This window comes from Thamnophis sirtalis, unplaced genomic scaffold, assembly GCF_051295495.1.
Source record: "Thamnophis sirtalis isolate CommonGarterSnake01/CBP01778 unplaced genomic scaffold, rThaSir2_p1.2 scaffold_1, whole genome shotgun sequence".
NCBI classification, from domain to species: domain Eukaryota; kingdom Metazoa; phylum Chordata; class Lepidosauria; order Squamata; family Natricidae; genus Thamnophis; species Thamnophis sirtalis.
Window position 1 is genome coordinate 116,760,473 of NW_028261381.1, and position 13,097 is coordinate 116,773,569.

Genomic DNA, 13,097 nt, shown 5'->3' on the forward strand with positions numbered 1-13,097 from the left:
CACTGCCTGCATCATGATACAGTTTTGATAAGTCCCTGACATCGGCTCTTTAGTGCAGTAGCATCCAGTTGGTGGCAGATAATACCAACCAAGGACTGGAAGAGTGTGAAATGGTAAATTAGTGGTGATCTCATTAACTACTGGCTATCTGACCTTACCTCCAATATAATGGGTAGATTTTACATTCTTATGGGATGCTACCAGTTTAAGATGAAAACTATTTTAACAACAATACCAGTAAGCAGGGACGTGCAGTCAGGTGAGGCAGGGCGTCACCATTGTCATCATGAAAAGAAAAGAAAATGTAAAAGGAAAAAGGCTGAGCTAGTTGCTGCCAGAGTCACAGTGGATGTCTCTGCTTAGTGCTTAACTGTGTAGAAAAGCCTCTAAAAAAGTGCCCTCTACAGGGAGCGGCAGGAGAACAAGTTGCCTCATTTAGTCTGACTTTATGAGCAAGGGTTAAAAGCCAAAAAATTCCTTATGTAAATGAGGCACGTGGTTCTCCTGCCTCCTGTAGAGGGCGTTTTTTAGAGGCTTTTTAGAGTACTCTGGGAGCAACTAGCTCAGTCTGACCTCAGAGCTCATGCCCTTTTCCTTTTACATTTTTTTTCTTTTCATGATGGCAGGCAAGAGCAGAGTTGAAATTCTCTCTGAAACAGCTGAAAAAGGTCTGTCTGTGGGGAGGGGGGAGGAATTCAAAAAGTTTGATTGTATGCAGAGCCACATTGCCTTTTTAAACACACACACACACCTGGATAAAAGTATATAAGCCCAGCTTCACTGATTACAAGTTTGAAAAGGCAATGTGGCTCCACCTGCAATCAAAGGCTCGGATCGGAAGGCAGCAGGGGAATGGGGGTGGGGTATGGCAGAGGAGCTGCTTTCAAGCCATTGGAAAATATATCCAATCCAACTTCTGTGTTTGTGTTTGTTTGAGAGTGAGTGAGTGAGTGAGACAGGAATCCAACTTCTCTGTGTGCGTGTGTCTGTTTGAGAGAGGGGGAGGGAGGGAGAGAGGGAGGAAGGAGGGGGAGGGAGAAAAAAAAGAATGAAGGAAAACTTATTTCGCAAAGGATAAAAAATGCTGTCGCTTTAAATCGGAACTGAGCATGCCTGGCTGTGGAATTCTGGGAGTTGAAGTCCACAAGCCTAAAAAAAATTGAAACCCCTGTGTCAGTGCTTCACCAGCCATAAACCTCACCGCACGTCACTGCCAGTAAGGATAATTTGTCTTCCTCAGTCATGGCTCAGGAATGAGATGAAGGCAGTCTCGTAAGGACACAAGGGAGAAGAAAGAAGTGACAGGGCTAGTTTGTGCTTAGAGCCATGGAAGTCCACAAGGTGGGGTCAAAAAAATGGTAAAAATGTGTGGTCAATTTGAACAATAAAATCAAGCTCTGCCTGTTCTGCATGACACACAGCAGAAAGAGGCAGAGCTTTGATTGATTTTTATTAATTAATTTATTGGATTTCTATAGCTGTCCATCTCAGCCAATGACTCTGGGTGGCTCACGGTTCAGAAACATACGCTACAATTAAAACCCTAAAAACATTTTAAAATAATAAGAACAGTAAAAACCATTAAAATGCTAAAAAAATGTTTAAATGTCTGATTCTAATACATACAAAGCAAGACATCAGGCCTGTTAATAATATAGCCAGGAGGACAGAAGGTGGGCCCTTGGCGCATGCAGCACTCCAGGCTGGGGAACAATGTTTGCACCATTGAAATTAGCATCTTGACTTGTTTGACCACATCCTCAAACACTCCTAATTAAGGGCAAATGGGGAAAGATCCTTAGACAATTTGTGAAAATCAAGGTTATGTCTATGACAATAATCAGAAAAATTAAAGTAGTAATAACTGAGTTGTGGAAGCTAGGACCTGAGAAAAGGTGATACACACATGTTGAATTATGGATTGAAGGATGGTTTCAATCTAAGACTATCAGGAAATGCAAGAAGAAGCCATCAATTATTCATGGACAAATTAAAGACAATTTTCTCCTGTAAGGCAATGCTCAAAAATCAGAAACTTCCTAGGCATGTGGTGTGAGTGGGTATTGGGCAGGGGTGGATTGCTGCTGGTTTGCAACCCACATGCTGTGCGCACGTGCACTGTTCAATGTAAATTGTTCTTTGCACATGCGCAGAACAATTTACAGTGAACTGCGCATGCACAGTCATGAAAAACCAAAATGGCGGCAGCCCAGCAGTGGCGAGGGAACCGGTTCAGGGGCGTGGCAGGCCTGGGTTGCTGCTGGTTCTGCGACCCAGGCCTGAATTCCGCTATCAGTTCGGCCAAACCGGGAGCAACCCACCTCTGATGTTGGGCGAAAAGAACAAATATGCAGGAAATATGAAGGAAAATAAAAGAATGGGAAGACAATAGAAAAGAGGGATGAATGCGCTCAATGAATCCAATAGAGAATCCTTGGAAGGTTGGCAGACGAATATAAAAACAGGTTGAGATGGCAAATACAAAAACGTATATACAGATAGTCCTTGACTTAACAACAGTTCATTTAATGACCATTTGAAGTAAAACAGCAGTGAAAAAAGAGACTTATGACTGTTTTTCATACTTATGACTCTTGCAGCATCCCCATGGTCATGTGGTCAAAACTGAATTGATTGGCAACTGACATATATTTATGACAGTTGCAGTGTCTGGGGTCATGTGATCATCTTTTGTGACCTTCTGACCAAAAAAGTCAATGGGGAAGCCAGATTCCACTTAACAACTATGCAACTAATTTAACAGCTTTTGGTTGCCATGATGTAGAAAAGATGTGGAGACTCTAGAAAGAGTGAATAGAAGAGCAACAAAGATGATTAGGGGATTGGAGACTAAAATATATGAAGAACGGTTGAAGAAACTGGGTATGTCTAGTTTAATGAAAAGAAGGACTTTTCATTAAGATATTGGAACATTGAGACATGATAGTAGTGTTCCAATATCTCAGGGGTTGCCACAAAGAAGAGGGAGTCAAACTATTCTCCAAAGCACCTGAGTGTAGAATAAGGGTGGAAACTAATCAAGGAAAGAAGCAACTTAGAACTGAGGAGAAATTTCCTGACAGTTAGAACAATTAATCAATGGAACAGCTTGCTTCCAGGAGTTGTGAATGCCCCAACACTGGAAGTCTTTAAGAAGATGTTGGATAGCCATTTGTCTGGAACAGTATAGGGTTTCCTGCCTAGGCAGGGGGTTGGACTAGAAGACCTCCAAGGTCCCTTCCAACTCTGCTATTGTATTGTATTGTATAACTGCAGTTATTCACTTAACAACAGTGGCAAGAAAGGTTGTAAACTGGGGCAAAATTCCCTTAACAAATGTCTCATTTAGCAACATAAATTTCGGGCTCAATTGTGGTCATAGGTCGTGGACTACCTGTACATACCATTGGTGTGTGGGTGAGTGTGCAGGTGTGTACAGCCACTAGTGAGAAATGCAAGCTGAACTCAGATGAGTCTTCTCCATACTTCTGGTATATTTACTTTGACAGAGATTTAGTGGGCCAAGCAATGGCAGTTTAAATATGTCAATAAAATTTTGTTGTATCCTCAACTAACAATATATTCTGGGAATTTTCCATTTCTGTAGACCAATCAAGCATCAACAATGCAAATCCCATTAACTTTTTAAAATTCTTTGTTGCTACAATATTTGCTATAATTATGGTTGTCCAAGCAATCCCAATTTTGTTGTAACCTAATACAACATCGCAAATTTTTTCAGTTCCATCTGGTCTTCCTCAAAGTAGTCCTACTCATTGCCACACATTCTGTATAGTAACATTGCTGATACTAACTGTGGTAAGCAATCAAATGGCAAATGTGACAGTATACATTGTCGAATGTAGATTTTGAAGATTAGCAAAATTAGTATGTATTGAAAATATTCACTGACTCCAACACATCTGGAAAGCAAAGGTTTGGCACAGGTCTACAATTTTTATCACCTACTTTTGGGTACCTGTAATGATTTTTCTGTTGAGCCCTAGTTGTGTATTTTCCTTTCTTTGTAATTTCTTCTGTCCCTATTAACTAATCTAAATACTAAGACTTTTCATTTGTTACAAAGCTTAACAAACATAGTTTGCAGTAAACCATTATGAACTAAGGATATAACAATCTGATTTGTAGAGGCTGAGTTGTAAACTTTTATTGGATCTCATCTTTACAGGTTGGATAAAGAGAGGAATTCTTTTCAAATCTGCAGATGACAAAAGATTGGCTAGTGATGCCACGACTAAAATTAAGTTCAAAGGGTTAAAGAAATTGATTGGAAATGAGAAAACAAGATTTTTCTTGCTCACTACACCATAGAGTGGATGGAAACATACCAGGGGTGGGTTCCAGATCCCGTTGCACCGGGTATGGTGCTACGGGGCCCGGCATCCACATGAATGTGCGCAACATGCGTGCACAGTGCGTGCATGCATCCTTACTTCCTGTGATGCCTCCGCGATGCTCCAGCTGCTCTGCAGAGCATCGCGCAGGCACCGTATGCTCTGTGCGCAGAAGCGCAGAAGAGCTCAAATAAAGGTAAGGAGGGCGGGTGGGTGGGACCTCCGGAGCACCATACGAACGGTACCCGGTGCTCCCGGCAGGCACCAGTACACCCGTACCGGGGCATACTGCCTGCAACCCACCACTGACACATACCTCCGGTTATCAATATGCTTTGAGTAATACCTAGCCTGTCTATCATACCAATACTACTGCACACCAAATTTCTAAATGACTTCTGTCAGTGGCTTCATGCATATGTTAAAAAGCATGGAGAAGGTTCTGGCTCTTAATGGAACCTCAAAAAGCAGAGACCTGAGATCACATCTCCTTTTCCATTACCCTTGATTGAATCCACCAACTGAGAAAGGAGCAGAACCACTGCAATTCTCAGTCCCCAACTCAATATTGAGATAACTAAGAGAATAGCAATAAGACTTATGTATATACCATTCATAGTGCTTTTACAGCCCTCTCTAAGCAGTTTACAGAGTCACCCTATGGCCCCCAACAATCTGGGTCTTCATTTTACCCACCTCGGAAGGATGGAAGGTTGAGTCAATCTTGAGCTGGTGAGATTCAAACTGCTGAACTGCAGCTAGAAGTCAGCTGAAGTAGCCAGCAGTACTGCCCTCTAACCACTGCGCCACTTCGGCTCGAATTAGGGGAGGGCTTCCTTTCGATGGATATCTTGATGAAGAAACTGAACAGACATCTTCTGGTTATGTTTTACTTTGGATTTCTGGACTGAAGAAATGGTTCCAGGTTGTACTGCAGGATTTAGATTTGGGATAAGCTTAGTTCAGGTCATCTTTCCACATAATATTTCATGAAGAAGATATTCTATAAAGGACAATGGATTAAATCAATGGTAGTCAACCTGGTCCCTACCACCGACTAGTGGGCGTTCCAGCTTTCATGGTGGGCGGTAGGGGTTTGCTGTAACTCTACTTTATAAATTTTATAAAGTAAAGTTACTTGTCTACTTTATAAATCACCATTACTGTGGAACCGGTGAGCGGTTAGAAAATTTTACTACTAACAGAGATACAAAAGTGGACGGTAGGTATAAAAAGGTTGACTACTCCTGGATTAAATCATCATGTTGTTTTAATATAGCACAGAAATTAGAATTGCAGGATAGCCATGGCTGGCTTGTAGAAAATCTTAATGTTAATTCAAGGTGGTTTTGAAATGTGTAAACCAGTTTTTAATACATGGAACTCTTTAATGTGGCTGAACTACAAGAAAGCAAGACCAGTTTATTCACTGGCTTTGGTACTGCTGAAAAATGTAATTAGAACAGTGAATAATATTAATTCTAAAGCATTGGTATGCAATTTCAGTTTTATAAAAATCATATATACTGTAATTGTCATTTGCTGATCTGGAATGGATGAATCAATATTCTTCATTACTTCCTGCTCTGATATTGGTGCTCTTTGAGAAATTTTGAGAGTTACAGCAATACTCAATAAATGAATCTTAATATATTGAAAGAACATAATTTTCATCTTGTCTGATTCAAATTCAGCCTACTTCAAAAGTGTTTGTTGCTGATAAAATCATCTATGATAAGAATTTGATATGCAAGTGCTTATAAAGTTAATACTGTAGAAAAATACAAATTGCATAATAAGCAGAAATATCTTTCAGTAGTATTCGTGTGTGTGTGTGTGTGTGTGTGTGTGTGTTTGTAGATTTTCATGGGTGTAGGTATGCTGGTCTTGTTGTATTCGGGTCTTTTCCCATGTAAGATTGAGATTGTCTTGGCAACGTTTCAGCGAGGTCTCACTTGCCATCTTTGCTGTGTGTCCATTGTTGTTTCGTGTTGTAACAGCCTGGGTGGTGGGTGGGGCTCGTTTGTTGAGTAGGGTTGGTTTCCAGATGTCTGGTAGGCGGGAGGTATTGCCACGTTTATTCCTGTTGTGGGGGTGTTTCTCTATTTCTATAGCTTCCATAATTATTCTCTTGTTGAAGTGTTCAGTTTTGGAGATTAACCTGGTCCCTTCAAAATTAATTTCATGTCCTGTAGCTTTAAGGTGCTGGAAAAGGGAGGAAGTTCTTTTTTTCTTACTGCGTTCTTGTGTTCTGTGATGTGTACATTTATTCTCCTGTTCGTTTGTCCTATGTATGTTGCAGGGTAGGTTTTGCATGGTATTTCGTAGATTCCTTGGTTTCTAGCTGGATTTTGTCTTTGGGGTTTCTTAAAATGTTGCCTATGGTTTGGTCAATGTTGAAGGCTGTCTTGATATTGTGTTTGTGGAGAATTTTGCTGATTTTATCTGTGGTGCCTTTGATGTAAGGGATGAGGGCGATGCCATTGTCCTGTTCTGTGTCTCGGTTTTGTGGGGGAGTTTCCCTTTGGATTAGGTTGGTAATTGTTTTTCTTTGGAATCCGTTGGAGATTAATAAGTTTGTGAGAGTGTGTAATTCAGTTTTCAGGTGGTCTTTGTTGGCTAGGCTTTTGGTTCTGGAGAAGAGGGTCTTGGCTACAGAGTTGATCTGTGCAGGGTGGTGATGAGATTGTGCCTTTAAGTAGTGGTTGGTATATGTTTTTTTCCAGTAGATGGTGTGTCCTAGTGAGCCATTGGTTTTTTTTGTAGATTAGGACGTTCAGAAAGGGAAGTTGGTTGTTTGCTTCTATTTCCATAGTGAATTGTACTTTGGGGTGTAGGCTGTTGAGATGTGTGAGGAAGTTGTCTAGAATATATATATATATGTGTGTGTGTGTGTGTGCGTGTGTGTGCGCGCACGCATGTGTATCTCTCCCTATCTCTCTCTCTCTCTCTCTCTCTCTCTCTCTCTCTCTCTCTCTCTCTCTCTCTCTCTCTCTCTCTATATATATATATATATATATATATATATATATATATATATATATATATATATATATATATATATATATATATATATATATATATATATATATATATATATATATATATATATATATATATATATATATATATATATTCAAATCCCAGTAAGGGTATGGCTAGCTGATGAGAGCTAAATAGCTTGAAATAGATCTATACTAGTCTCCCTTTATTTATTTATCAGCACAAATAAAAAAAATAAAATAAAAGCACAAACACAAACACACACACACACACACACACACACACACACACATATATATATATATATTCACGGGTGTAGGTATGCTGGTCTTGTGGTATTCGGGTCTTTTCCTGTGTAAGATTGAGATTGTCTTGGCAACATTTCGCCGAGGTCCCACTTACCATCTTTAGGCTGGTGTTTTCGGCTTCGAGCTTTACTCGTACAAGCACGAAGCCGGAAACACCAGTCTGAAGATGGCGAGTGGAACCTCGAAGAAACGTTGCCATAACCTTGCCGAAACATTGTCGTATATACGTGTGTGTGTGTGTGTGTGTGTGTGTGTGTGTGTGTGTGTGTGTATGCTGGTCTTGTTACTCAAACTCTTCCCAAGACAATCTCAATCTTACATGGCAAAAGACCCAAATACAACAAGACCAGCATACCTACACCCATGAAAATCTACGAAAACATATATACAGTATGTTTTATGACCATAAAATTATATATAATTTTACCACAAGTCCACAGCCAATTTTGTTTCTTTTCAAGTTTTTCTGTTTAAAACAATTATGTCATGTTTGGCTTCCCTTTAGCTGAGGGCAACTGTAAGATATTTTTATTCCGTGTCCCTTCTATAATATTTTAAAATTCAATTAGTTCTTGTATTTTCCTCCTCAACCACATCCACATCAAGAATGAATCCTCCCCTTTTTGCAAGATTGACCTGCTCAAAGCCAATTTTGTTTAATTCTTCACAAACAACCGAATTGTTGGTTAACTTAATTTTTTTTCAACAAGCTGATGTAATTGCAACATCAACAGGATAATGTGAACATATAACTTTACTTACTTGGCTCCAGTTGATTTTTTTAAATAGAGTATTCTACTACAAATAAGTACAATTTTATTTTAAAAGCTGTTAAAATGTTGTTTAAGAAAAACCCTGTATATTATATATATATATATATATAGGTTGGATATCTGTTTGTGTAATAGTGTGTTTTGTTTCTGTTTGTCTGTAGGTCTGTCTGTCTCTCTGTATGTATATATCAGTGGTGGGATTCAGCCAGTTCGCACCTATTCGGGAGAACCGGTTGGTAACTTTCTAAGCAGTTGGGAGAACCGGTTGTTGGAAGAAATCTTTTGTTTTTTTCCCCACTTTACAGGGCTACTCCTGTAAGGAAGGCAGGAAGGAAACATTCTGGTGTTGTTTCTAGCCTAATCTTTATTGCCCCGCTTACAGAAACTGCCTCTCCCCTTAACCCTTATTACATTGTAACAGCTAAGGCGAAGAGCCCATTGACCTGAGTGACATTGACTTGGCCACGCCCACATGATCACATGACCACCGAGCCCTGCCTACCCAGCTGGTCATTAGGGCAGAGAACTGGTTGGTAAATTATTTGAATCCCACCACTGGTATGTATGTACAGTATGTGATTGTTTTCATAAAATCATAAAGTTGGGAGGAACCTTGGAGGTCTTCTAATTCTGCCCAAAGCAGGAATACTCAAGACCATGCCAGAGAAATCTTTGTCTGGAAATCTCCAGTGATAGAACCACATTACTCCAGGAAACTTCTTGTTCCATTCCTTAATTGCTTTCACAGTCAGGATATTCCTTCTTAGTTCAGGTTTAAATCTCTCTCTCTAAAGCTTATACCCATTGCTTTTTGTCTTACGTTTGAGCACTAAAGGTAGTTCTCGACTTACAACAGTTCATTTACTGACCATTCAAAGTTACAATGGCACTGGAAAAAGTGACTTATGACCATTTTTCACACTTTCATCCATTGCGACACCCCCGTGGCCATGTGAAAAAAATTCAGACCCTTGGCAACTGACTCATAGTTATGATGGTTGCAGTGTCATGTGATCCCCTTTTGTGATTTTCTCACAAACAAAGTCAATGGGGAAGGCAGGTTCACTTAACCATGTCACTAATTTAACAACTGCAATGATTCACATAACAACTGTGACAATGGAGCAAATTCCCTTAACAAATGTTCCGCTTAGCAACAGAAATGTTATGCTCAATTGTGCTAATAAGCTGAGGACCACCTGTGTAAAATTAAATCCATACTATTTTCCTTGTGAGAGCCCTGCAATATTTAAAGACAGCTATCGTGCATTTCCTTAGACTTCTTTTAGACTAAAGATGCCTAGTTCTTTTAATCATTTTTCATAGAACTTGCAGTAATAATTTCTTGCCGAGTGAAGAGGCCTAAGGATCTTGAAAGCTTGCACATTTCTGTGAACTCTGAGTTAGGTTATTATGTTAATGTGTATTTTGAAATTTGTCTTCTGACTGGCATAGCCTGTTTGGTAAAGTGGTCAAGGTGCTGGCCTAGAAACCAGGTGACTTGTGAATTCTAGTCCCGCCCTAGGTATGAAAGCTGGCTGAGTGACTTTGGGCCAGTCCTTCTCTCTCAGCTCAATCCATCTCACAGAATTGTTGTTGGGAAAATAGGAGGAGAAAGAGGTATTATGCATGATTGAGCCTTGCATTAGTTATACAATAATAAAAATGGGATATAATTCTGATACAACAAAATATTTTCTGGAAATTCAGACAAAGTAAACAGACATTTATAAACAATTTAGAAATCTCTGTAGTGGTGTTAAATATACCATGCTTCAACCTTTTTGCATCTTTTCCAACACCAAAGTTCAAAAGTGATTTGGGAATAAAGAGGGAAAGAATTAAACATGTTGCAACAAAGCTTTTCATGCTTAGACACTACCCTACATTTGCCATCTATTCCTCTGTCACTACCATTCAATATTATCCGTCTCAGAGAATCAGGCCTTGGAGCTATTTTCCATAACTTTTACAAAATAGAGGGATAGCCATGAAGCCAAAATTATTTACAGTGACCTAAAGCAAACTGAACTTCTTATGAAGCACTGACACAATTTTGGAAAAACATAGTCAATCCACAAGCAGTTAGTTAAAAACCATGAAGTAATAAAAGTAGAATACCAAGCGTAGGGAGAAGAAAGGAAGAGGATGGTTCTTTGGTTAAACAATTAAGAAGTCAATGCTTGCAAAAGGAAATTGCTTCAAAACAGAAAATTCTAACCATCAAGGCTCTCCCATTTACCTCTACTAATTTTGGAAGGGGTGAATACTAAACTGAATAGAATATGATCTAGTGTTTTTATTACATCCTGTGGAATCAGAGATGGTAAGATAGCTTCCAGGCATGGCTTGTGATGTAGAGTGCCTGGGTATTTTTAGTACCACCGACCTTAACTAAGAGTTCCATCAAGCATCACTACTTGATATTCATCATCTTCATTTGTTTCATATTTATTTCTTTATTTATAAATTTGGTGTGCTGCTGTTATTGATAGCATTGTTGAAGTCGTCTTGCAACTCCAGTCTGATTTACTGTCTTCATACAAACTTTGTCTCATTTCAGGCCATGATTTACTAAAAATATTGTAACCCTGGATACCAAAAGCATCATCAGCCGGTCACAAAATTAGTCAACATGGAGAGAATCGGGATAATTCATCATGTTAGACACTGTATTGTTACCCAAAGTGCTGTTCACTCCTGTGGAAAGGATGTTCCTATAGTTTTTCTCTGCCAATTAAAGTTGAATCTGTTTGGTATCTGTGAAATTCTAGCATAGCAGATATTTGCTGCAGTGGCAAAAACTAAATTTTTTCCCCCACTGGTTCTGTAGGCATGGCTTGGTGGTGGTGGGTCATGTGACTGGGAGGGCATGGCCATTTTTTTTCACTTTTAAAGCATTTTTTCCTATCTATTTGCCTGAACCGGCAGGAAAAAAATGCTTTAAAAGGGGGGGGGGAAAGGGTTCTGACAATCGCCCGGATCAGCTGTGAGCTGATCAATCGTCCGAACCTTTTTTTCACACTTTTTAAAGCATTTTTTTTACTATTCCAGTGAATAGGTAGTAAAAAGTGCTTTAAAAAGTGAAACAAAAGATTCCCATAATTGTGCGGCACAGCTGAGTGTCATGGAAACTTTCCCCCCACTTTTTAAAGCTTTTTTTTTTTACTACCGGTTTGGGCGAACCTTAGCATTTTTTGCTAGTGAACCGGTCAGAACCGGCAGCATTTCACCCCTGATTTGCTGATTCTGCCTTCTCTCCCAGAACTTAAAGCCCAGTAATAAATTGACTTCCTTCATTTGAAAGACAGAATAAAAGAATGTGCTGCCTCTGCTGAGAGGAAATAGGGGAAGGGTGTCTCCTCAGTGATTCAGGAGCTACTTTGCGGAAACCAGGACGATTACAGTGTTATGGGGTGGATATTTTGCTGGCTTTAAATACTTAATAATGGTAGTACATGTAGTTTATGAAGGAAGCTGAATACCAAATAAGCAAACCTGGCAATCATTTTCTTCTGATCTAGAGATGATGGTATTTTTTTCAATGCCCATGATAGCTGTAACTGGATAAAATTAGATAAAATTAGAAATAGAAATAGATAAAATTGCAGACAGGGTCTTTCTGAAAAGACACAATAATGAACAGGATATCTCTTTTTTTTCTCTTAAACAAGAGAAATGTTTCAGGGATCTAAAATGTGTACTATGTAGTTTTGAGAGAGAGAAATCCACAAAATCAGTAACAAGATCATGTATATCATAACAAGATCATGTACAAGTAGTATTCAGCTTACGACCACAATTGAGTCCAGTGTTTGTATCACTAAGTGAGGTATTTGTTACATGAGTTTTGCCCCATTTTGCAACTTTTCTTGTCATCATTGTTAAATGAATCATTGCAGTTGTTAAGTTAGTAGCATAGTTGTTAAGTGAATCTGGCTTCACCATTTGGGTTTGCTTGCCACAGAAGGTTGCAAAAAGGTGATCAAATGACCCTGGGACTCTGTATTCATAATAAACATGAGCCTGTTGCCAAGAATCTCAATTTTCATCACGTGACCATGGGGATGCTGAAACAGTCATAAGTGTGAAAAATGGACATAGGCCACTTTTTTCAGTGATGTAACTTCAAATGGTAAGTTAAACAAACTGTTGTAAGTCGAGGACTACTACATATCATTCTGGCTGACTACCTAGATATCCTTAAATCTGTCTTATGACAAAGATATTCCTTCTCTTTGTTTGTAGAACAGAAACATTCTGTTTGAATAGGGTAGAAAGTAAATATTAAAATAATGTCTTATTTTATATCAGTTTACCTGATTAGGTTTGCCATATTTGAACTGCAGAAATTCAGACAATCAATGTGGCAGCAGTTAGCTAGTGTTTTCTGTATTTATGCACTTTTTCAATCTAGATATGGGAGGCATATGGGTTATAATTCATTATTCAAAAACAGATAATTAATGGGGTAGCTCTGTGCACTTAGGTGAGACAGCATTTCCTTGTAGCTGAGTGTGTAACCATCTTGCCTTCTGGGTAAAAAGCTTAATCACATGCATGTCTTTAGAAATAACATATATAATTTTCCTATAATTGGACCAAACCATTTGATTGGTAATTGTCTGAAACATGGAATTTAATGAAAACAGACAATG